Here is a 26,914-nt window from a genome sequence, read left to right on the forward strand (position 1 = left end):
GACAAGGATGGTGGAGAAGGGTAGTTTGGAGTATAGCTGAAGCATAAGCTGGGTCCTCACCATAAGCTGAATAAAATGTGCAAAATTGGGAGCTAATGAAAGCCATATGACCATATATGTTGTTTTGTATGCAGGATTTAACATGCATAAAATAAACTTTTCACTGTGCCCACCAGCAACATCTAGAGGCTCTGGCCTCCTGATGTATAACTGAAGCTGGTTCCTTTAGGACACCACCAGTTTTCTGTGTAAGAGGATCCGCCTTGGCCAAACACAGAGAAAGTGTGGATGCAGAACTGTATGTGGGGGTGGGGAGTATTCTAAGAACTGCATATGCAGAAATAAAGGAGGAAATTAAATCATTAGGTTGTACAGGAACGGGGGGAATCTGAGAAGGACCCATAGAAACAGGATCAGTGTTGGCTAACGCCACACCTGACCATCAGCTTGGAATTGGATGGACTCGGACTCTCCCTCTGGAAAGGACCTTCCCCAGCCTATTGCATGAGCCCCTCATGGAGGGCAATGGCCTGCGAGGCCTCTGAACTCAGCTCCTCCCCCAGGGGAGAACCCGCCTGTCCCAGAAAGAACCCCTGGTTTTGAGTTTGGGGGCACACAACCAACCTAGATGGAGCCCCAGGTCCCACTGCATACTGACCACTCCCTACGGCCTCAGTGTCCTCATCCATAAAGTGGGGTCCATTCCTGAGATGCCTTTGCAAACACTGGTGTCACAGGAATCTGCAGCCCTCGCTAGCGGAGCCGCCCTGCATGTGTGACTCAGGCCGGGTAGGCTATCAGATGCCCACCAGCGGTGATGTCATTCTCCACCTGAATCCCCCAGGCGCAGCGCTGAGGCACCCTGGAAATGCCTCCTCGCTCCGCTCCCTGGAAGTGAAGGTGGGGGTGGTCGGGGGAGCGGGCGTGTTAACATAACTTCTCTGGAATATTCCGGGCTGGGAAGTGATCTTTTTCCTTCCAAACTCCAGGGTCCAAAGTAAGCGGGTCAGCCCAGCTTCTGTCAAGCATCTCCTCTTCCTTCCTCGCTTTGGTTTCTCTTTCACTTCCTGCCCCCTCCCCCCCAGCAGCTCCCCGCCCCCGGCCCTGCTGCCGGCGGCTCGGCTGCTACTGTACCTTGAGCAACACCTGCTGGCAGCTCCCGGGGATCACGCTGCGACGCGATCGCCAAGCCCTGCAGAGCGGCCGCCTCTATTTTTACCCGGAGCACCAGCAAGGGCAAGCTCTTTTCAGAGCAGCTCTTGATTTTTGCCCCCTTTTGGCAGCGCAAGAATTCAGAGGGGGGGCGGGGGGGGGGGAATAACTGTTCAGTGATCGCAGCTGGGAACGTCGGAATCAGTGCTCAGCCAGGGCCCAAACAAAGCACAGCCAGTGTCAGGGTCCAGGCTGGGGACCCGCAGGCTAGCTGCTGGGCAGGGAGAGGTGCGCCAGGAGCTTTGACATCTCCTGTGGAGTTGGGGGCGAGGGGGGGTTGGGGGGGCAGCAGCTCCTGGGCTAGCCCTGGCCCGCGGCCACTGCGGGTCCCACCTGGGGCTGCCGGCCTGCTTGGCCACTTCACACAGCGCCCAACTCCTCCCGGGAGCATTTGCAAGGCTCCCTTCTGGCCTAGGGGAGCTGCCCCTGGACACCCCGGCCAGCCGAGCAGCTTGCTGCGACAGGGAGCCGGGAGGGAAACGGTGCTACCTTATTTCACTGTAATTGCAAAAGGCAGGATGTGCCAGAGATTTATATTTAGAAGTTGTATGTTTCTACTTTTATGTAAATGGAGCAATTAGGGCTTGTCTTGCTGCTGCTAACTCCAAGGGCTGTGCCTTGCTGGGGAGCTGGTGTGTTCAATCACCATGAGAGAGTTGGTCAAAAACACAGTTCCTTTAAGGATAAGGGCTCAACGGTGCAGCCAGGGGAGGGACCAGGATCCCTGCTCCTGCCTGTGGCCTGTGTTGACACACACCTGAGGGCCCGGCTCACCTGTAGTGGTGTTGACCCGTGGCAGCGGCTGTCCCCAGGTGAAGTTAGCATGGAGCAAGAAGCAAGAATGTTCATTTTTCTTCCCAAGCAAACCTTATGTCCTTCCGTTTCCACCCATGCTATTTATTAATTGGCCTCTTTGCTCACTGCTTCTGGAGCAAGGAAATGGCCCTAGAAAAGGGGGCTGTTGTTTTAGCTGCAGCACACGCGTTGCTGGTATTCAGTGAAACATACACGCCAGGAGACGTGAGCATCCCTAGCAGGTGACTGGGAAGTTGTCCTCTGATTCAGCTGAACTAGCACGAGGCTGGGGGTTCAGAGCACGGACGAGGCTGCTGACAACTCAGGGTGTTTTAGTTCCTTCCCATGAAAAATCTGTTTCCAAAAAAGCATGCTTTCTGGTTCATCCTTTCTGGGAGACAGAACATGATACGTGACTGTGGAGAGAAATAAAAAGGGCTCGAGGTGTTCCCAGCAGTTGACGTGTTGTTCTGGCCTCAAGGAGGGAAAACCTGGCCTAGGTGGGCAGCGGTGACTCCCTCGAGGGGAATCTAAGAATCGAGAAAACGTGGGCAGAGTCAGAATGTTATTTGCTGCAGGGAGAGTTGGGGAGTCTCATCAAATGGTTTTTAGGTTGAATATGGGATTGGCAAACCCTGCCTGTTTCCTGTACAGCCGGCTGTATAGAGAGAGATTTGGGACAAAGAAGGGTCAGTATTTCACATTCAAAAGTGAACTGGGAAGCTGTTTGCTTTTAAGGTAAATCAATGAATGGAGCTAGAGTGAGACAGATCAAGAGAGAGAGAGAGAAAGATTGAAATTCCTTCAGAATTTAGTAGAAAACAAGAGTCAGAAATAATTAATCCAAAATTGTCTTCCTAACCTCACATTTCCCCGAGAATCACTGGGATATTCCACAAGGTCTTGTGCTCTGCCTAAGTGTCTGTGTTCAGAGTATTTGGAAATGCCTTATCAGAACAGAGGGAACCCAGATGCTAGAACTAAAATGATCAGAGAGAAAAAATGTAAACTGTTATCCTTTAGTCTAGAGCAGTGGTTCTCAATGGGGGTGATTTTGCTTCCCAGAAGTCACCTGACAATGAAGACATTTTTACTCGGCCTAACAAGATGGGGAGGCTCCTAGCATCTAGTGGGCAGAAACCAGGGATGCAACTAAACATCCTATAGTGCACAGACCAGCCTGCACAACAGACATTCGCTGGCTAAAAGTTGGGTGTCCCAGAGTTGAGAAACCCTGATTTTGAGTTATAATTTTGAAGTTTCACATAATTCCTTTCCCATCCCTGCCCCAAAGGGCCTTGGCAACCATGAAAAATAATAATTCAAGCAATTCTGCCTCCTCCTGTGTTTTGTGCTTCCTGATTAATGCAGACCCACACCACACAGCAGATACAGCTCTGTAAGCGTACCGGCAACGTTGTGGTCTTCCCGACCCCCACCCCCAATTTTCCAGCATGGCCTTGGTACATTTCCTGCTGACCTTACGTTCTAAGGAAAAGAAGAATCTTGGTGACCAGCAACAAAATGCTATGAGCTGGCCAACACCAAGTTGTTAGGAAGCAACAGGCTTATGGAAAAGAGTAAGTAAGTGAGGAGTTGAGTTATTCATGTCAGTAATTCCGTAGCAGATAAGTCCATGCAATAGAGAATTCTCAGAAGTAAAGTTCACAAAGGCGAGATTGCCATGCCTTTCTCCCGGAGCCGTGGTCGGCAAACTGCGGCTCGCGAGCCACATGCGGCTCTTTGGCCCCTTGAGTGTGGCTCTTCCTAAGCCTTAGGAGTACCCTAATTAAGTTAATAACAATGTACCTACCTATATAGTTTAAGTTTAAAAAATTTGGCTGCCAAAAGAAATTTCAATCGTTGTACTGTTGATATTTGGCTCTGTTGACTAATGAGTTTGCCAACCACTGTCCCAGAGCAAACAAATATGATGTAGCTTGATTTTATTTGTTTAATACATTAGGGGAATGACACACCATATCCAAGGAGAGAAAACAGAGTGCTTTGCTAAATCCTAATGCGTCTTCCAAGCAAGATGATATTCTCCAAACTTCCTCTTTAAAAGGAGGTGGGATGACTGTTGAAGGAAGGCCGTGCCCTTTCAGGTGTTGCCCCCATGCGAGGACTGGGGGAGCTATTATGAAGGATTCCATATCATGGGAAATAATGATAATAATCAACAAATGTTGGTGAAACACACAACAGGGAAGTTGCCTGGATCCAACGGGCTTAGATGTGAAATGCCATCCCCTGCATGATTCGGCCAACTTCCCTGACTCATCACTTAGTCCCTGGGTGATTTGGATCATCCAGAAGGAGACGGCCGGTCAGAGACTGTTGCAAGATGAAGAGAGCCATGGGGGGTGGGGGGGGGGATGTATTAGACACTCCAAGGCCATCTCATTAGCTCTGGCATGTGAATCAGACTCCTCAGGTAAATGGTCATTTTGGAACCAGACACTTCAATCAGCCTCCCCATGATTCAGAGACACCTGGATTTCTTCCCAAGAACTACTGAGTACTTGTGAAAAACTCAATATGTAGAGAGAAATAGTCACAAATAACCTCATAAAAGAACATATATGGGCGGGGGGAGCCAATACTAACACGAACTCAAAAGGATAACTATGTCCTCAAAGTTTTTCCTGGCCAACATACATTTCGAAATTGATTATCATAGCTCAGTTCTAATGCAATCAACAAACATCTGCCACAGCAGTTGACCATATATTGCCCCAGAAGATTAGGAGAGGTACTCACAAAAGAACATATAACAGCTATTGTAAGCGTTTTTCTCACCTGGATCCTCTCGGGTAATAAGTTCCATGTTGCTGACTCGTGGACATATAGGTTTAGCATCTAGATTCCATTGGATTTGGATAAGAGAGCAGAATCCCGGTTTGTCTATCCACAAAGCTATCCCACGACCTGTTCCCAAACTGTAGCTTCAGGAGGGAAGACAGAATAGGCTGGGGGCAGTCCTATGTGTATTTTTTTATCAGTGAATTGCTGTCTCCTTTGTGTGTTGATAGAAAGAGTCCAAAGGTTCTGCCCCCTGTCGAAGCACCTCTGAGGCATGCCCAGGCCCGCACAGTGGAGTGCCGTTGTTCCAGACTCTGTGTACTTTCATGTACATGACAGTGCGTTCTGGCAGTGGCTCAGCTCGGTGAGTAAATATTTCTAGGTGCCCCACTCTAATTTTAGGACAGTCAAGTTTGTAAAGGTGAAATAGCAAGCAGGACTTCTGTTCATTTTTATCAGCTTGCAAAGCCAACTAATTAAGCCCAATATTCTCAATGTTGAACTGGGACCACTGGATTCTACAACTTGTCTTGAACTTTCACACACACACACACACACACACACACACACACACACACCAAAAAAACTTAGGGCCACAGTCCCTTTTCTTAATACTCACTGATTTTCTTTTAAAAGATGAGATAGAATGATGAATGTAGGAAGAGCCATTCTATTAGAAAGCAAACGCTTCAGAAAACCTCCTTCCCAAAGATCAAGAGTTAATTTGTGATGACTACATAAAGAGGGGCAGAAAGCCAGTCATGTAATTTTGGCCAATTCTAACATCATTTAACTATAAAATGAGAATAATTAAAATGGTGCTCCCTGTAGAAAAAAAGTCCACTCAATAAGTTCCCCAAATTTCAAGGAGCTTTTGTTTCATTAGATGCTGTTAGCTTCATGTTAGTCACAGAGAAAAAAAATGCCCACATCCACACGCACGACTAAATGTAGTCAGTTTGCTCAGCTGCTGCTGATGTCACTGCTGCCCACTTGGAATGAGTTACTGTAATAATCCCCCTTTCATTAATCATAGACTGGAGGAAGCAGAAAGTGGGTGACATCATTAGGCAAAGGACTGGCTCACTCATGCTCCAACTTACTCAGCTTTATTATAACATTTCTCAAGTGTCATATGAAAGCGATTACCATTTCACACTTTCCCCCTCTGAGCAATCATCTCTAACCTTCAATCCAAATTCTCATTAAAAAAACAAACTAAGTTTTCAGATGGAGGCGTACAAAGGCCAAACTTCACCAAGGGTCCTTGTCCCAAGAAGACAGCTCCTCCTCAGAACAGCTTCCTCCTGGACGTAAAATGAAGGCAGTCTTTAGAACCACCTCATCCCAAATGACTCCTGGTTGACTCTGTCCCCGGTGGCATCTAGCTGAAGAGGACAGCCTGTCATCAAGACTCCCCGAATAACGTGGGTGGGCACAGCTACCTATGGCCTCATGGTTACTAAAGGCGCGGGCTCTGCACCCCAGGGGTCTGAAATAGGAAGAAGTCCACTTGAAGCTGTGCTTAAAGTGTGTGGTTCTGCAGCTGGACTACCTGGATTCAAACCCAGCATTCATGCTTTTCAGTATCTGATAAATAGCTGAAAAAGTAGCAACTCCTGAATGTATATGTATCAGGAAAAGGAAATGTTTTTACTACAGGCCAAGCTATCTTTCATCCTCTTAAATTAGCAGCTTGCAGCCCTTGCAAAAGCAATTTTATAGATGTTTTCACTCATCCCTTTACATGCAGTCCCGTTCTGAGGGTATTTTAAGGAGTCAAAATAAAGCTTACTTGGGCGTGTGTGAGGGACTGAATGGCAGACCGAAAGAGAAGGCTGGGTTTTGTAATATTTGGATAGCAATGAAACTGGCTCAGCTAAGGCACAGCGCAGTAATTACACCGGGTAATTTATTACTTGGGTTCACCTTTACTCGGTATTGAATTATAAACACTGTAGTAGGTGAATGGCTTGGCTCCCTAAAATGATCAGCTAGTGCAGGAAGGAACTGCCAGACCACGTGACATGGTAAGGAAAATATTAATACAATGCATATCAACTTCAGGTTCTCCAAACTGGAAGCTTACTTTAGATAGCAAAAAAAAATGCCAGGATATCTGCTGCCCCCTAACTGACGCCAGGAGAATAGCATGTACTTTAAAGAAGCAATGTAAGGATTCCGGGAGAACTGGTGGTTGTATTAGCTTGTAGGTGTAAATTTGATCACCTCCATCAACCTGTTGTGGTCAGTAAAGCCAAGTTACTGAACTGAGTGATGTTTTGCCCCACTCTTCTCCAATGAAGGGGAGTTCTGATATCTAGCAGCTGCCTAGGTGGAACCAGGGCAAGGAATGACCAAGCAAAAGACATTAACACTCGCTGCTGGTTAAGAGTGTGACCAAAGGAAATTAGTACTTGGGCATTTAAAACTACATATCCTGCCCTGACCAGTTTGGCTCAGTGGATAGAGCGTCGGCCTGCAGACTGAGGGGTCCCGGGTTCGATTCTGATCAAGGGCATGTACCTTGGTTGTGGGCACATCCCCAGTGGGAGGTGCATAGGAGGTGGCTGATGGATGTTTCACTCTCATCGATGTTTCTAACTCTCTATCCCTCTCCCTTCCTCTCTGTAAAAAATCAATAAAATATATTTTTTTAAAAAGCAAACTACATATCCTACTTCTACACAAACTTCTGGGGGACTCAGAAAAGTAATATGACTCCTAGAGACAGTGAGACACCCCAAGTTAGAATCCTATTGACTAATGGAGCATCCATGACCTAGGTGAACAAGCTATTGTGCAAATAGGAAGAGGCAGGGGTGCTCTCTTCTGGTGCATCAGTGAAGAAAGAAAAAGGCAGCAATGCCTTCTTGCCCTTCCAAAATTATTGCTTTCTAAATGACATCCATTCTAATTTTAAAACTAACACACAGTTTTTAAATAAAATGTGGAAAATATAAATGAATAGTAAATGGGAATAGCCACTGTGGAAACCATTATGGAGTGCCGGGAGCCGGTCCATGCTTGCTGTTTCAAGGGACCTGGCATATATGGCATACTGTTCTTAATATGTTTGCTCGTCTTCTTGGCACTGTGTTTTAACCAAGGTCACCTCTCCGAGAAAGGTTGTTTCCCCAGGTAGGGATTTTCCCCTGAAGTTAGGGAGGGAATAAAACCTCTTAACTAAGTGCCAGGCGGGTAATTAATCACTTTAACTATGAACAATCATGCTTAAGCTACATAATCTTTACTCCCTGGAATGGAGATAAGAAACTCCCTAACCTTTGTAATAGAGATTGATAGGATTGAATCAACTGGTATAAATACAGATGTAACAAGACAGCAAGAGAGAGAGAGAGAGACAGAAATTGGCACAGAACCTACACAGAACGTTCTCTAGAGACAGAAGAACTTCGCTGGAGAGAACATGGCAAAAGATCCTGGACAGAAACTGGCCTCAGAACCTAGAGACAGAACCTAGCGAGAGAACATGGCAAAAGATCCTGGACTGAACCTGACTACAGAAATTGGCAAGAGAACCTGACTAGAACCTGGTGACTGAACCTGGCTGGAGAACCTGGACAGAACCTGGCTGGATAACCTAGCAAGGGAACATGGCTACAGAACCTGGCTGGAGAACCTGGAGAACCTGGCTGGAGAACCTAGCAAGAGACCATGGCCACAGAACCTGGCTGGAGATCCTAACCAGAACTTCGCTGGAGGTCCAGAGCAGAACCTCTCTGGAGATCCAGACCAGAACTTGGCTGGAGAACTTGGCTAGAGATCCTGGCTAGGCTGTTGATCAACTGAACGCTGCCTCCTTGTCATTCCTTCTTCGCCAACTCTGTCCACACCTTTGGGGACCCCTGGACCCGCTGGGGCTGGACCCCGGCAATGGAGGTTCCTCAAAAAAATTAAGAATAGAGTGACCATATGACCAAGCAACCCCTCTTCTGGATATCTACAGGAAAAAAAATTGAAAACATTTATTCACAAAGATATATGCACCCTTATGTTCATTGGAGCATTATTCATGGTGGCGATCTAAAATGGCCTTTGATATATGATTGGAGAAAGAAGATGTGGTACATATATACAATGGAATACTACTCACCCATAAAAAAGATAAAATACTGCCATTTGCAACAATATGGATAAATCTTGAGAATATTATACTTAGTAAAATAAGTCAAACAGAAAAAGTCAAGAACCATATAATTTCACTCATATGTGGGATATAAAACTGAAAGCAACAAATGAACAAATAAGAAAAACAAACAAACAAAAACTCTGGCAATAGTATGGTGGTTACTAGAGGGAAGAGGAGTGGGGAGGTAGTAAATGGTAAAGGGAGTCAAATATATGGTGACAAAAAGATATTTGACTTTGGGTGGTGGACACAAAATATAATATACAGATGATGTACCATAGAAATGTAGGCTGAAAATTAATATCATTTAATAAAACAATGTCACTCCAATAAATTTAATTAAAAATATATTTAAAAAATTATTTTCTAAATAAAAATTGTCAATAGGATGAATTTATTGTGAAAGGATTGTAATTTTGACTTATACAGTATTGTTGCAAATATGCAAATTTAAAAATAAAGCATTAATAGTTATTTCCAAAAAATATAAATCAGATATAATCATCTCTCCCAGAAATGTTATCTCTTGTTTTTTGTGGTTTTTTTTTTTATTAAAAATCATTCTAACAGGTGTGAGGAACTATCTTATTGTGGTTTTATAAAATTAAATTTAGCCCAACCGGTGTGGCTCAGTTGTTGAGCATCAACCTATGAACCAGGAGGTCACAGTTCGATTCCTGATATTGAGTGCCCAGGTTATGTGCTCGATCCCCAGTGGGGGGTTGTGCAGGAGGCAGCTTATCAATGATTATCTCTCACCATTGATGTTTTTATTTCTCTCTCCCTCACCCTTCCTCTCTGAAATCAATAAAAATATATTTTTCCCAGCCGGTGTGGCTCACTGGTTGAGCATCGACCTATGAACCAGAAGGTCACAGTTCAATTCCTAGTCAGGGCATATGCCCGGGTTGCGGACTCAATCCCCAGTGGGGGGGCTTGCATGAGGCAGCCTATCAGTGATTCTCTCTCATCATTGATGTTTCTATCTCTCTCTCCCTCTCCCTTCCTCTCTGAAATCAATAAAAATATTTTATATATATTTATATTATATATAAAATATGAATATTTTATATATAATTGAAATATATACATATTTCAATTAAATTTATTGGGGTGACATTGGTCAATTAAATTATATAGGTTTGGGGAAGAGATTAACCAAAGAACTTATATGCAAAACCCATGGGCACAGATAATAGTGCTGTGAAGGCCTGCGGAGGGGGGAGGGAGTGAGGAGGCAGAGGTCAATCTAAGGAGAAGGTTTTAAGAATCATAGACTCTGTTCTCAGATACCAACTTTAAAAATTATTCCACAGAGGTCTACGTCACCCTCACTCTGGCATCTGATAGTAATCTGGCATCTTGGTCCCCGAGATAGAATTTCAATTAAAAACAACAACAACAATTAACTAGGAATAGTTGTTTCATAATATTGCTTGTAAAAATAAAATTCGATTGATTCGATGATATATAGTATTTGGGTATATATTTCTTACTGAAATTACCTTCTGAGGAGAAAACAGAGCAGACGAGAAATAGAAACTTAAGGTCAGAGTCTTAGGAAGCTTTATATTTTAGAAGTGAGTGGAGGAAGAGAAGCCAGCGAAGAATTCTGAGGAGGAGCCAGATGTTCAAGGGAAAAACAATAGAGAGAATTTTCAAGGAAGCCCAGTGAAGTGAGAGTTTTGAAGTGTCACATGATCCAGGACAATCAAGTACAGCACAAACAGAAACCTCCAGGAGCTCTGACAATTCAAATCGGTGCTGGTTCTAGCCCAAGCAGGTCAGCTTCATGATTCCGGGCAAATTTCAGTGGGAGGACTAAGGAGATTCAGCAAAAACAAAGAGAACTGGAAAATACAAGAGAAGAGAGAGAAGTAAGTGTTCTGCAGTACTAAGAAAGGATAGATTGATTTCAAAACAGACGATATTCAGACCATGTCTTGTCACCCCCACCCCTGCTACTTTGGCCAACTCACCCTCCCATTGATCTAAATGTGCCACCACACCTGAATTATTGTAGTTACTTTCTAGCAGATCTTCCTACTTTCATCTTTGCTCCCATGGGATGTTGAGAACTCAATATTCAAAGTGACCCTTTAAAAAATGTAAGTCAGTTGAGGTCCTTTCTTTCAAGCCCTCCCATGGCTTCTCAACTCCCTCAAAATCCTTAGTGTGGTGAGAAAGAAGCTGTAGAGCCTGGCTCTGTCCCTGATCACATCTTCTCTGTTACACTTTACACGCTGTAATCCACTCACATGGCCCCCGTGGTTGGGATCCCTCTGATACACTGAACCGCCACCTGCCCCAGAATCTTCGCTCTTACTACTTTTGCCAGAAAGTCTCTCAGCAAACTTCCCGACTTCCTTGTCAGTTGTATTCTCCTCTATTATAATTTCTTTCCCCAGTGAAAAAGAAGGTAAGGTCATCTAATAGTGATGAACCTTTATGTGGTGGGGATGGTGGGATGATAAGTTTGAGAAGATAGTTGAAACTTTGAAATGGTGGCAGGAGGTAGGAGATGAGGCTCATTCAGAACAGCCCCAGGCCGCCTTAAGGACTATTGAGACTGACCACACCGAAATTTCACCAACCACATAGTTGCTTTGTCTTAGCCAGCAGTGTTCTTCACCCCAAAGTGTAGAAGAGAAAAAGTTAAAGCATTGCTGTCCGGTAGAGCTTTCTGTGATAATGTAAGCATTCTATAAACTGTGCTGTATAATATTTGAACATTTGAAAAGTGACCATTGTAACTGGTCACCACACTGGGCAGTGAGTGCGGAGCAATCCAGAATCAGGTTCTGGCAAAGCCAAAGCCGCAAAAGGGCAACAAAGAATAGGAGTAAAAGTCAATAAAGACATGGTAGGTGAACTTGGTGAAGAAATAAGTGAATCCAGAAAACCACCGATAATTTGTGTAAAATATAATCCTCCAGGTATTAGAAACATTAATGATGTAAAATGCTGTGTTTGGAGTGAGACACAGAGAGCTAACAGGAAGTGGTTCTCAGAGAGTGAAATATTGAGGTTTAAGCTTTCAAAAGACAAACAGTTGTAAATGGTGAAAAATGCAAGGTATGGCCCATAGATAAATTTGTTTTGTGGAGTAGGTGTGAAAGTACCTGGTGTTAAGGAATTCAAAGGCCTATAAGAGAGGGTTAGATAAAAAAAAAAAAAAAAGCTGAAGCAGTATAAGGCACACAACCTGTACAATTGGATAGTCAAGGCCTCAAAGCTTTGTCTTTACATGAGGGAGACAATGTGATGAAGATAATGCCATTGTTATTTTTTTTATATATATATATTTTTATTGATTAAGATATTACATATGTGTACCCTCTACCCCCCCCCACTCATCCCCTCACCCCCCCGTTGTCCGTGTCCATTGGTTAGGCCTATATGCTTGCATATAAGTCCTTTGGTTGATCCTTCCCCCTTGCCTCCACTCTCCCCTACCTTCCCTCCAAGGCCCGACAGTCCAATCAAAGCCTCTCCATCTCTGGATCAGTCCTTGTTCATCAGTTTATGTTGTTCATTATATTCCACAAATAAGTGAGATCCTGTGGTATTTATCCGCTCTCCAGTTCCATCGATGCTGTGGCAAATGGTAAGAGTTCCTTTTTCTTCTTCCTCTTCTTAAAGAATACCTTTCAGCATTTCATATAATGCTGGTTTGGTGGTGATGAACTCCTTTAACTTTTTCTTATCCATGAAGCTCTTTATCTGACCTTCCATTCTGAATGATAGCTTTGCTGGATAAAGTAATCTTGGTTGCAGGTTCTTGCTATTCATCTCTTTGAATATTTCTTGCCACTCTCTTCTGGCCTGCATGGTTTCTGTTGAGAAATCAGCTGACAGTCGGATGGGTACTCCCTTGTAGGTAACTGACTGTCTTTCTCTTGCTGCTTTTAAGATTCTCTCTTTATCTTTTGCTCTTGGCATTTTAATTATGATGTGTCTTGGTGTGGTCCTCTTTGGATTCCTTTTGTTTGGGGTTCTCTGCGCTTCCTGGACTTGTAGGTCCATTTCTTTCACCAGGTGGGGGAAGTTTTCTGTCATTATTTCTTCAAAAAGGTTTTCAATATCTTGCCCTCTCTCTCCTTCTGGTACCCCTATAATTCTGATGTTGGTACGCTTGAAGTTGTCCCAGAGGTTCCTTACACTATCTTCATATTTTTTGAATCTCTTTTCTTTTTTCTTTTTCGGTTGGGTATTTTTTTGTTTCTTTGTATTTCGAATCTTTGACTTGATTCTTGGGATCCTCTTGTCTGCTGTTGGATCTCTTTAAATTATTCTTTATTTCAGTCAGTGTATGCTTAATTTCTAGTTGGTCCTTTTTCATGTCCTCCATGGTCTCACTATACTCCTTGAGGGATTCATTAAATTTATCGGCGGTTTCCATAAAATTCTTGACAAACCTTATAAACGTGGCCTTGAACTCTATATCCAGTCGTCTGCCCTCCTCCGTTTCTGACAATTGTGACCTGTTTCTTTGTCTCCGCATTTTGGCTGCTTCCCTGTGTTGATAGAGTGGCCCTGCGCGCCAGGTGTCCTGTAGGGCCCAGTGGCTCAGCCTCCCCAGTTACCTGGGGTGGACACTCTTGGTGCACTCTTGGTGCCTTGGTTGATGTAGGATCACTGGGAGGAATTGACCTCCAGGCCAATTGGCTGTGGGAAGCAGCTGTGTCTGAAGTGGGAGAATGGTCCCCCTCTGACCACTGGGTACAGTGGCTCCTGGATCTAAGGAGGTGCTAATTCAGCCCCTGCCTGAGGCCTCACAGCCGGGGCCACGAAGAGGCTCAGCTGTGAAGCAATGCAAGCCGCTGCGGGGCCTTGGGCCTTCTCTTGGAAGTTCCGGGTCTGCTTGGTTGGGCTGTAGTTAGGTACATTCACATGCAAAAGCCTCTGCTGCAGCCTGGGTGGGGCGGGGTCTCAGGGAGTCAAAAGGGTGGAGAAAGAAGCTATGGCTGATTCTCAGCGCCCGGAGTCGCGCGTCTCAGTGTCCTGGTAACGGCTGCAAGCACCTCTGAGGGAAATCCGCCCTCAAGTTCGCCCGCTGCCACCTGACAGAGCAGCCTCTCCCCGTATGAGTCCTGGGTCCCCAGAGACTTCCCAGAACGGGAGTTCAGAGCAGTCGGGAGCTTGTGATTCAAAAAGACAGCCGCGTCCTCAGGTGCCACCCCCTTTCCGCGCGCGCGAACCGCCGCCGTACCTCTGCACTCAGCCTCCGCAGCTCCTCTGGCTCTCAGCGTGCTTTTCTTTTCTTCTAGTTGTAGAAATTACACTCAGCCAGCCTTCCTGTTGTTCTGGACGATGTTTGCTCCGTCCTTTGGGATAATTTTCAATTGTTGTGGGAGGCGACTATTTCCCGGTGTTTATCTATGCCGCCATCTTAGTTTCTCCATTGTTATTTATCAATTAACAAGCACTCATCTCTTCTAGGCATGCAACACGTGCTTGGTATAATCTTCTTTAATCTTTGAGCAACCTTTTGAAGTTGGTTTTCTTATCTAGGGATGAAGCCACTGGAGCTTTGAAAGACCAAATAACTTGTCCAAATATTTATACTGAAGATGCAATTCAGCTAGGATTTTAATTTGAGCTAGAAGCCCAGTGCGTGAAATCACGTGGCCCCGCCCACCTGTGCTCTCAGCCCAGTCCACCAGCATCGGTTTTTGGTCATTACGGCGTTAGAGCCACAGACCTTGTATAATATAGATAGCTTGGCACTCAAGTCCAAACGCTTTAGCTCTGAACTCTATTGCTTTCTTAATTGGAGCAGCAGTCAGAAGCAATAAGACTCTACAGAGGCTCCTGTCCACCCGCATCCTCTGTAGGGTCTGAGAGCTGCAGGAGAACATGCATGCTTGATTGAGCCAATGGAGGAGGACTCAGTGTCAGAGAAGATTAGGTGGTGGAGCAAGCATCGAGGGTGAAAACTGAGACGAGTGACAGCTTATTTATGGTGAAGCAAAGTGAGTGGAATGTTAGGAAGGGGTGCAGTCACAGAAAAAAGTATGACGTCACAGAACCCACTGGAGGGATTTACTGGAAAGGACATATTCTTAGAAGGCCTTGGTTGGGGGTAGTGCAAAAGGCAGACAAGCAAACATTAATTGACCTTGAACTTTCATACTTAAAATACAATATATATGGCATATATATATACTCATTTCTAATACCATAAGAAAACTTTTAAGTATAATGATTACATGTATTGTAGATGTTAGAAGAGCACTAAAGATTAAAAAATTTTAAATTTTGGAGTGCCTCCTTTGCATAATAGCATTTAACTGGTTCTTGCTACACTTGCGGTCATGAGGATTTTACACACAATAAAAATTTCAGAAGGCTTGAAGGAAGAGTGGGTATGAATCTTAATCTACACACAGGTGGTAAGAATAGGTGACTTACTTTATTTTTCGATAATTACATTACTTCTTTTTTTAATATATTTGTATTGATATCAGAGAGGAAGGGAGGAGAGAGAGATACAAACATCAATGATTAGAGAGAATCATTGATCAGCTGCCTCCTGCACACCCCCTACTGGGGATCTAGGCTGAAACCCCGGGCATGTGCCCTTGATCAATATTTGAACCTGGGACCCTTCAGTCTGTAGGCCAGTGCTCTATCCACTGAGCCAAACCAGCTAGGGCTATAATTATATCACTTCTATTATGAGTCTTCAATATACTAGCAAATGAACTGTACTCCATTTAGTCTCCCAATTTTCCCCAGCACCTAAATTCTGGTATGGCAAGGGTGGTGAGGGGATTAGAGAGCTCACCTAATTCCCCAGTTTAGGTGGGCTGGAGAGCAGAAGGTATGATCAGATTATATCTCATCTATGTCCACCCAGATATCTTGGTCTATGAAGATCATGGCTAAATGGTTCCTCATTCTTAACTGTGAGGCTTCTGAATTGTTTTGTAAGTTCTGGTCAGCATAATAAGACAAAAAATGAAAATAATGAGCAAAACTCAGAAAAATGGAAACAAAATTACATTTATTTCTTGGTAGATGGTACATGGACTGTGGGTATCAGTGGAAAAGTGAAACACCTCTGTTATGATGTTGGCCTTTCCCCATTCCAACATGTTCTAGGTTGTAACTAAAAGAAAGATGCTCTGTTCATGGGTCCTCTCTGGCTGGTGCTGGGACACCAGTGTCTTGGCCACAGGTCCCACAAGGACTGAGACTTTGCTGCTGTGTCAGACGCTGTCCATCTTCTGCAAGTCTCCATTGCTCCTGGGAGGTGGGTGCCGGCTTTTACCCACCTTTCCTTCTCTTCCCATGGTCATGTCCACCTACCCTGCCCTATTCCTGATACACCCTATTGCCTTTCCAAATTTAGGAAGTCTGCCCTGAAGAAGTCTATCTATCTTATGGGGAAAAGAGAAAGCTAGGCAGAACAAACCCAAGCCAATATTAAAGCAAATTGTATTCACCATTATATAACCAGACAATCTTAACTTATCAAGTCACATACTAATATGAGAGTTCAGACTGATGACAGAACACAAATATTCACAAAATAATATACCATTCATAACGAAAAATGACTAATACGTAGAAATCATTTTAGAGGGCACATGCTTCTTTATCCCCCATTTTATATATGAAAGAAAATGGCAGAAACAAAGTGACTGGTCCAAGTTTACACAACTATACAGCGGCAAAGCTAAACTAAAAACCCAAATCTAGTCAAGTCCAAATCCATGCAACCAGCCAATCACTACGGATCCTGCATTTATTGAGCACCTACCGTGTGTCAGACACTTTGCTAAGTACTCTACACGCACTAATATCCGCTGACATAGGCATTATTCATCCATTTTACTCAAGAAGCAGATGAAGAGCTTGGATCCATTTCTCATTCATTCTTCAGCTATGATTTGGCTTGTTCCCAGAAGGTCATTAACATTGTTCTGACAAATACTGCCTACCAATAATCCTCTGCATAGAAAATTACAGAGCATCTGTTCCCATCCTTGGCAACTCCATCCCCACCTGTCTTGTCCCCAGTTCACCGCATGCTCCTTCTCAGCCTCTCCCTCGGCTCCCTTCTCCTTAGCCTTCTGATTTATTCTGTCTACACTCAGATTCTCTTTAAGTAATTGTATCCAATCTGGCTTTAACTGATCTGTGGGTGATTCCTAAATCTCTCTCTGACCCAACCTTTTCTCTGAGCTTCAGACTTATGCAGCCAATCTATCTATTGATTGATTGTATCCATTCAGATATCCTTTGGGCACTTCAACTCAACCTATTAAAATTGAATACATCTTCTTTTCCCCCAAAAGCAGCTGGTACTTTTACACTTCTGACCTCAATCATTGATGTCCAAGCTCACAAGAGTTACTCCTTCACTATTTTCTCTTCCCCACAACTAAATAGACTCAATTACCCATCATAATCATTTATGTTATAAATATTTCTCTGGTCTAGCTTCACATTTCTATTTAAAAGTGGTAGGATAATAAAACAAGACATTGTGGGTTAGGACCTTAGCCCAGGTTCCAGCACAATAATAACTCTCAACAAATGTAAGCTATTATTTTTACTAATACATAAACAATAACAACCACCACAGCATAAGCAAACTGTGCCCCCACACCCATAAATGTGTATTAATCAGACTAGAGGCCCAGTGCACGAATTCATGCACGGTGGGGTCCCAAGGGCAATGGGACGGGGGAGTGTGGGACATTTTTGGCACTCTAGGCAGGTGGTGGGACGCCCTTGCTGGCCCGGGATCCAGGTCCATCCCGCTGACATTTGTGCTGGTTGTCAAGAGCCACCTGGCGGCTGCTTTTATATTATTTCTTCCTTGCAGAGCATCTAGGCAGGGGAAGTGGCTATGGTGCCCGAGGCCAACTTCCAGGAGGCTGGCAGTGCTATCAGGATTGTGCCAGTGGTGCTGGTCCGTCGGTGCCTGTCCTGTTCTCTGGAGATTGGACCTGGAAGACTACTTAGGGAGTGAGTGGCTGCCAGCGGGAGCACACTGACCACCAGGGGGCAGCTCCTGCATTGAGCATCTGACCCCTGGTGGTCAGTGCACGTCATAGTGACTGGTCGCTCCGGTCATTTCAGTCATTCGGTCACTTAGGCTTTTATATGTGGGATATTTTGGATTAATGTTCCTGTTGTTTCCTTCTTTCTTCTTTCTTTTACATTTTCCATATCTTTGTTCTTTGTTCTGAGGGACTTCTTCATACTTTGCCTTCCTGCCCTTCCTTTACTTTTATTTTAACTTATATTTTTAATTTGTAAAAGTTTTTGTAGTGTCTCTATTGCTTTTTTATCCTTGGGTTTAATTTCTTCTAAAATAGTTCTAAGGACACTTTTTAATGTACCCTTAGAAACGACTCCTTCAGTGGCCTGAATAGTTTGTTTTCTCCATCAGCAGTTTTTTTTCTGTTTGTTCATCTTCCATACACTTGTTTTTCCTCCTGCCTGGTGATCCTAAGTTGGCCCTTCATGTTTAAGATGAAGTATGTCAATTACCACAGCTGGCATGTTAGTCACCAGAGCTGGAATGGGTGCCCTTTGCTGTAGTCTAGGTAGGTCTGTTTTCCCAAAAAGCTTCTCCTCTAACTCTAGGAGACATGAGCACATGATTTTGTTTGGTTTCATTCTCTGTATCTTAAGCCCTAATGCCTAGAATAGTGCTTGGCATATATTAACGATTTCAACAATAAGACCCCATTGTTGTTGAAGGCCTTTCCATACTGTACTTGACAAGACTGTTAGTGGAATTAAAGGAAGCTTCTAATGAAACATAGGCACTAACCTAATCCTGGGAAAGATACGAGGAGTTTATTTAAGCATGGTCAACTCTCAGGCCAATTTTCTTTTTTCTCTTATTTTTATTATAGAAACTACCTAAAATTAACTCAAAGGAAAAGAGGCAATGCTAATTTGATAACTAGTGCCCTCTGTATTAAGAATCCAAACATACAAATCCTGATTCTATTTTTATTAGTGAGATTTTGATTCACATAACTTAATCTAGCTAAATCCTAGTTTCTCTAAATATAGAGGCCATAAATTTCAACCGCTTGGGTTTTCTTGGAATTTAAGTAAATGTGTTATAAAATTATTTCAGTTGCCTTAGAAACAATATGTTTTACAAATACTCTCATCACCAGCCTTCATTCATAATTGTACCATAATTGTATCATAACTCATACTTGTACCATACCATATGTCTATAGGTAATGCTTTAAAATATGTGTGATAACATGTTTTATTAACTTACATATATCAGAATTTGGTTGAATCAATTTCTCAGGCAGTAATTTCTCTTTTTTTATGAAAGATAAAAATGTTTATTTGCTTTTTGTTATAAATGGTGAAAACAATTTTTTTAAATCTCATAGACTTAAAATAACTTAAATTTGATACTTAAGTGTACAAAAAAGAAAACAAAACAACACAAAGTAAGAATATTAATGTTAACCAATGTCACCCCAATAAATTTAATTTTAAAGAAAGAATAGTTTTGGACAACAAATTATTCAGCCCTTGATTTTCAGATAAAAAATGGAAAGCCTGAGGTTAACAGAATTGCACAATAAAACAAGCTAATTTAGGCAATAAGGTATTTTATCATGGTAATATATGTATACAATTTATACAGATGTAATAGATAACTGAGGTAATAGAATAAAATCTCATGAATTTCTTGTAATTAAAAAGTCACAGGCATCAGATATTTGTTAATCATATTGCTCATTGACCTACTCAATTCTGGAAGAAAAAACACCATTTTTTTTTTCTGGTGGAGAATCTGAATTCTAAAACTGGTCAATTATCAAGTATTTAATTTTTAGTCCTCCTTTTTAAAAAATTACTTCTTCAGAGACCCCCCAAAAATAGAGATTTGCTAAAGCTCCAGCTAATCACAACTATTGAGCATCTTTTTTTTATATATTTGTAAGCTACTTGCCTTTTTCTGTTTTTGGTAACCTGGCTCTATGTCATTTGCCCATTTCGGGGAGTAAATAGGGGAAAATTGGTCTTCGAATGTTTAACTCTTCAAATAAGCCAATTACTTTTTTTTCTCCGTGAGATAAGTTGCAATTTTTTCTCCCAATTTGTCAGTTAACTTTGCTTATATGCTGGGGCTTTTTTTTTTTTCTATCTTGTATGAATTTAAATTGAAATTCAAGTTGATGTCCAGTTCAGTTTTTATATTTATTTAGGGAAATGTGGCGGAATATATTCTAAAGCAACTATTAGAGCTAGAGTTATACCGAAGTGTGCATGTTGTATACATTGAGTCAGCTCCGAATCTTGTGGACCCTATGAATGAGTGACGTTAACAATATCCAGTCCTCAACAGTCTTGCTCAGCTCCTGTAGACTCATGCCTCGAGTTTCTTTTATGGATTCAATCCATTTTTATTCAGTCTTTCTCTTTTCTTGCTGCCTTCTATTTTTCCTAGCATTATTGTCATCTCCAAAGAACCCTGCCTTCTTATGATGTGCCCAAAGTAGGACATCTTCAGTTCTTTGTTGTTTGTTTGGTATTTTTTATTTGCCTTCTGCTATGTTTCAGGCTTAATCTGCTCCAGGACCCATTTGTTTGTCTTTCTAGTGTTTTAGGGTATCCATAGAGCTCCCCTCCAACACCATATTGTAAATTAATCTTAACACGGTTGATGTTATCTCTCCATGGCCTTCTGTTTGCTTCTGGAGACAACTTGATTTTTTGTTGTTGTTGTACTCACAGTTAAGTTGTTACTATCTTTTCATTTTCTTTATGGATGCCTATAAGCTCTGTTTTATTTTGTTTATCTTTATAATTCAAAAACTCATCATGATGGAATTACATGTGATTCTTTTTATTAACATTTCCTGAAACCTGTTTAGCCTTTTTTAATCTGCACACTCTTGTGTTTTTGTTTGTTTTGTTTTGTTTTTAGCTAAAGAAAGTTTTCTTGCAATTAGCTTGGTTTCCTTTCTAAGAACTTCTATAATTGGCTTTCCATTTTATGAACACCATACTTTTCTTCTCTCAGTATTCATCTCTTGGTATGTTTCTTCTTGCTGAAAGAACTACTGAAGTGAGTCACTCTCATCAGTGTTGAATTATTTTATTCAATATAAATCTTGCCTAGTACAGATTTTAATTCTTCCATTGCAATTTTAGTTTCTTTAGTATCCCTAATCAATCTCATTTAGCTCATCCTTTATTTATTTTTAAATTATTCTATTGCTTTTTATCACATCATTCTTTTTTTTCAGGATTCTTTTTCTTGGTCTGCTTTAGGTTACCAAATTTCTAAAATGTTCTTCTATCCTATATAATAAAAGCCTAATATGCTAAGTGTCTGGTTGTCGGGTTGGCTGTTCAACCAATCAAAGCATAATATGCTAATGATATGCTAAGGCCATTCAACCGCTTGCTGTGATGTGCACTGACCACCAGGGAGTAGACACTCTGACCAGTAGGTTAGCTTGCTGAAGGGGTCTGGCCTATCAGACTGAGCGAGACAAGCTGGACATGCCCTACAGCCCTCCCATGGTCCCTCCCCAGCTGGCCTACCTCCCGCATACCACCCTGGCCCTGATCATGCATCTGTGGGGTCCCTTGGCCTGCCTGAGCCCTCTGGCAATCTGGGACCCCTCAGAGGATGTCAGAGAGCTGGTATCAGGCCAATGGCAGAATGACCAGTCACTGTGATGCGCACTGACCACGAGGGCAGACGCTCAACGCAGGAGCTTCTCCCTGGTGGTCAGTGTGCTCCCACAGGGGGAGCGCCACTCAGCCAGAAGCCGGGCTCACAGCTGGCGAGTCCAGCGGTGAAGGCAGGAGCTTCTTCCGCCTCTGCGCAGTCGGACATCCCCCAAGGGCTCCCAGACTGCGAGAGGGCATAGGCTGGGCTGAGGGACCCGTCCCCTAGTGTATAAATTTTTTGCACTGGGCCTCTAGTTAGTAACTAATCATAGAAGAATACTTTTCCATTGAATGTCAAATACCATGGACACTTTTCTTTTTCTTATGTTGGCATAGTTCTTACGTTGACCTTTTCATTTTCATCTTCAGTTGCAAAGACAGCTGTTCGTCTTTGATGTTTGCATTTAGAGTGTGTGGATTCTTTGGCTCTGTTCTCTGACTCCAATGACATGGTGAAACACCTTGAAAGAAAGGTTATTTCTTGACTCTGCCAAGTGTCCTTCTTAATATGACTGTGATATTCTAAACTAGTGGTGTCTATGAAAACCTACAATTTCGAAGGTGCTGTTGTAGAAATACTTCCATTTCTAACTCTGAAAGAGAGTTTTACCAAGGGGATGGTAGTTCTAGGATTCAATGTCAATATACATCCCCTTTTTTCCTGGAAGTAACAGCACCACAATTAATGCAAAAAGGTGAAAGGGACAGCAAAAGAAAGCAAAGAGAAAAAAAGGACAATATTTTCGACCCTTGGGAAAGCCTTGCCTATGCAGTAAAACAAGGGGTGCACAGTTGGCAAGCCAGGAGTCCAGAGTTGGAGAGGGATGAAATGTTCTCCTTTCTTCTTTCTGATGAAAATCACTGCTTTATTTCATGGATCAATGCATAGATTGGCCAATAAGGACCCAGTAAAACCAGAGCTAATAAAAAATCCCCCCCACCCCCCCCCCACCCCCCGCCTGGCCGCTGTGATTCAGTGGGTTGAGCGTCATCCTGTGAACCCAAAGGTCACCCCTTAAATTCCCAGTCAGGGCACATGTCTAGGTTATGGGCTCCATCCCTCGTCAGGTGCATGTGGGAGGCAGCTGATCAACGATGTTTCTCTCTCTCTACTTTCTGTCTATTGCAGCCTGTCTCCCTGTATTCATGATTTTCTGTTAACCAGCTTTCTTCTATTTAAATAAAAAAATATACATTGTGACTTAGTTGCTATTTTCCCAAGTATAATTTTCTCTGCCAAATACTCAGGAGAAAAGATATGTCTGATTAGTAATGTTTTAAAATATAGTAACAAGTAAAATATCACAGAATTCTAAGTGTACTAATAATTAGAGTTACCATTAATGATCACTATAACAATTGATGTTTCCATGTTTATAACTAGCCTGCGCATGGTTTTCTGAACAGGAGGCATCTCAGAGTTTGTAAACTTGCCACAGAACCCCAGATTCAGCTAGTCGGCAGGATGTTCATGAGTCATGAGTTCCAACATAACCAGAGCTGCTGATATGCAGATCTTCCCCACACTTTTCACAGGAACGGGGGATGCCTCTGCATTTGGAAAGCTACCTTGTACCCTGTCCACACTCGATGCTGCTTAATAACGACAATGGGAATATGTATTCTATCTCCCTTTTATCCTAAGACCTTTATTTAGGGACCCATAAATGTTTTCCCAAGTAATGTATCCCATTGCTCAATTGGCTGCCTAATCAAAAATTATTTTCCTACCATCTACCTTCAATGTTCCCATTTTCTTTTCAAGTCTCAGCCCGGCGCTTGTCTTGTACCTGTATACTGCCCTGAACTGCCCTGGTGGGTAGGAAGTCAAGGTAGTAGGACCATGGGTTCAAGTGTCTTATTTGACAGGCAGCCAAGTCCAAGATGTTCCTGTATTCTAGGAATAAGCTGAGTTTGGTATGTGTCATTTATTATTAGCAAAACAAATTTTCTAAATATTTGAAGCTATGCTGAGGCAGAGATTGCTGATGCTGTGATTGCATGGTAGCTACCATCACTGCTAATAAGAAACTGGCCTCCAGGAGAATTAGCTGGATTTGCAAAGGCGACCCTCTTCCCAGGGCATGTTCTACAGAGGTTCCCACTGCAATAGCATGTGTTTGTGCACATGGATCCACATAGAGGGGATAAGTAAGCATGTCCTTGTGTGTGAGTAAATGCAGTACACGGGTAATTGGTGTCTCAGGGAAGCACTGAAATGCCCATCAATCAGGATCTATTTTATCCAGCATTCCTGTGCTTACTTCTGCAGCATTAGTTTTTCCTCTTATAGCTGAGGAGGATCAGCCTTGTGAGATGTCAGAAACCAATTGCCATAGAGCCTGCATTAACTGGCATGCCCGCCAACAGTGTCCAAGAGTTCCCTTTTCTTCACATCCTGCCCAGCACTTGTTATGTCTTCTCTTTTTTATAGTAGCCATTCTAACAGGTGTGAGATGATTATTGCAGCTGCTCAGAAGAACAGTATGGAGGTTCCTCAGAAACTTAACAACAGAACTTCCATGTGATCCAGCAATTCCTCTTCTGGCTATTTACTCAAAAAATATGAACATTTATTTGTAAAGACATATGTACCCCTATGTTCACTGCAGCATTATTGTCAATAGCCAAGACATGGAAACAACCTAAGGGCCCATCAATACATGATTGAATAAAGAAGGTGTTACACACACACACACACACACACACACACACACACACACACACTGGAATACTACTCAGCCATGGAAAATGAAATATTGTCATTTGTGACAACATGAGTAGATATTAAGGGTATTATGCTAAGTGAAATAAGTCAGATGGAAAGGACAAAAATAGTATGATTCCACTCTGTTTGGAGCATAAAACAAAAAGTAATAAATGAACTAACATAACAAATGCATAGATACATACAACAGAACAATGGTGCCAGAGAGGGAAGGAGTAGGGGAAGGATGAAGAGGGTAAAGGGGGTCAAATATATGTTAACACAAAGAAATTAGACTTTGGGTAGTGAGCATGCAATAGAGTACAGATGTCAAATTAAAATGTTCTACACCTGAAAATTATTTAATGTTATTAACCAATGTTACTCCAATAAATTTAATTTTTTAAAAATGTTTACCTTTTATGTGACCTGAAAAACCCTCCCTTTTCAAAGTAACTACTCCAGTGACAAGTAATCTAGGCTAAGAGAAATACAGTCTTTTAGGTTTTAGGAATTGCCCAAGTAACTCTCAACATGACAATAGCCCTTACATTAAAATTCAGGTGCTAATTATAGAGCTGCAACTAAAATAAGCAACTTCCCCTTTCATGTAGGAAGAAGTAGACATTAAACAGCTGATTATTTGATTATAGTTGTGGCTGGTGCCATGAACAGTCAGCATTTTCCTAAATAAGTAACCCAAAGTCTAAAAACTAAGAAGTAGAATTTTTCTCTATAACAACATCTTAAGATCGTAGTAATAAAGAAAAAAGAACGCATCAAATGTGATTAAAGCTTACCATTTTTCCAAAGCATGTACAAAAAAGAGGATCTAGTTTGAGCTTTACACCAATCCTTCCCCCTCCCACCACTGCTGTCATGAAGTGAGTGGGGTACTATCACTGTCCTCACTCCATGCATGAGTAACCAGGCTTTGGGAGGCTTCAGTGAATTACTCGAGGTCACACAGTGATTAAGGAAAAGAACAGGAAGTAGTAAGCAAGTCTACTAATTCTAAATTTAAGAATTTTCCTAGAACAGTCTTTAGAGAAGTTGATTGGGGTTGCAGAGAGAAGAGAGGAGAATGACATAATCTGAGATGTCCAACTCTGACAGTGGACTTGGTTTCATGAATAAATGCAGTGCCTTTAAAGTGGTATAATTCATGGACCTGGGCTTCTGAGTGTGATCCAAGCTAGAAGCAAGCTCTGCCACTGACTAGTTCTCACTGTGGGCACATGATTTAACCTTGTTGAACCTCTGTCTCTCCCCCTGCAATATGTGGCTCCTTTCAATGCAGAAGGAAGATTGAATGACCTACAGACAACACAAGGCCAGTACCTAACACCTTATAAGTTCTCAGTAAATAAATCTCTTTTCTCCTACGAAAGAAAGCATTAAATTGTTTATTAACTTCACAATCCTATCTAATAAAAGAGTAATATGCAAATTAACTGTCACACCCTCACTCCCTCACTCTGTCAGTCCGTCACAAAGATGGTGGCAGCCACAGAGCTAGAGCAAGCAAGAGGTTTAGGTTTCTCCCCACGATGGAGGAAGCCAAGCTTCCCGCCTGCCCCGGCCAGCCCTGAGCTCTGCTCAAGGCTACAAAGTTTCAATTATAGAAGATAAATAAACCCCAGATACCTGCTTTGCTTTCAGCCCGCAGGCGTGGCCAGCCTGAACACAGACATCATCCCCTCACTCAGGCTGGTCACACTCTCATGGGTTGAGGGCCCCCACTGTGGGGCTTGACCAGCCTGCAAACAGCCATCAGCCCCTCACCCAGGCTGGCCAGGCACCACAGCAGGACCCCCACCCTGATTCGGGACACCCTTCAGGGCAAACCAGCCGGCCCCCACCCATGCACCAGGCCTCTATTCTATATAATAAAGGGGTAATATGCAAATTGACCCTAACAGCAGAATGACTGGGAATGACTGGTCGCTATGACACACACTGACCACCAGGGGGCAGACGCTCAATGCAGGAGCTGCCCCTTGGTGGTCAGTGCACTCCCACAGGGGGAGCTCTGCTCAGGCACAAGCCAGGCTGCCAGCTGCCAGCACAGCAGTGGTGACAGGAGCCTATCCCGCCTCCTCAGCAGCACTAAGGATGTCTGACTGAAGCTTAGGCCTGCTTCCCACTGGCAAGTGGACATCCCCTGAGGGCTCCCGGGCTGATAGAGGGACTGCCAGTTTAGGCCCGATCCCCTGGGGAGCAGGCCTAAGCCAGCAGGTGGACATCCTCCGAGGGGTCCCAGACTGTGAGAGGGCACAGGCCGGACTGAGGGACCCCCCCCTGAGTGCACAAATTTTTGTGCACTGGGCCTCTAGTAATAATAATAATATCCCTTAACAGGAGAAGCACTGAAAAAACATTCCAAGTGGCCAACCAGTTGTAAAAACCTTATCCCCAAAATTGAACTATGCATGTAACTGCCATAATTTTCCTTTTTCACTTATAGAGAAAGATTAAAGGCAAATTTTGGACCTACCCATAGTACATGTTTACCTCAACAGAGTGCATTTTTAGTGAAATTCCTGCTTCCCATT

The 26,914-nt window shown here is 43.0% G+C and overlaps 1 long non-coding RNA gene across 1 annotated transcript in view; it reads left to right on the plus strand.

Annotated features, from left to right (window-relative positions):
• The window catches only part of LOC308527455, a 35,810-nt gene extending 10,068 nt beyond the window's left edge, over positions 1-25,742 (plus strand). Inside the window, exons 2-3 of the long non-coding RNA XR_013996612.1 lie at positions 5,043-5,176; positions 25,660-25,742. This is a non-coding gene — a long non-coding RNA (uncharacterized lncRNA). The remainder of the gene's footprint in view (positions 1-5,042; positions 5,177-25,659) is intronic.
• The last annotated feature ends 1,172 nt before the right edge of the window (positions 25,743-26,914 follow it).

This window comes from Myotis nattereri (genome assembly GCF_964212035.1).
Source record: "Myotis nattereri genome assembly, chromosome: 11".
Lineage (NCBI taxonomy): Eukaryota > Metazoa > Chordata > Mammalia > Chiroptera > Vespertilionidae > Myotis > Myotis nattereri.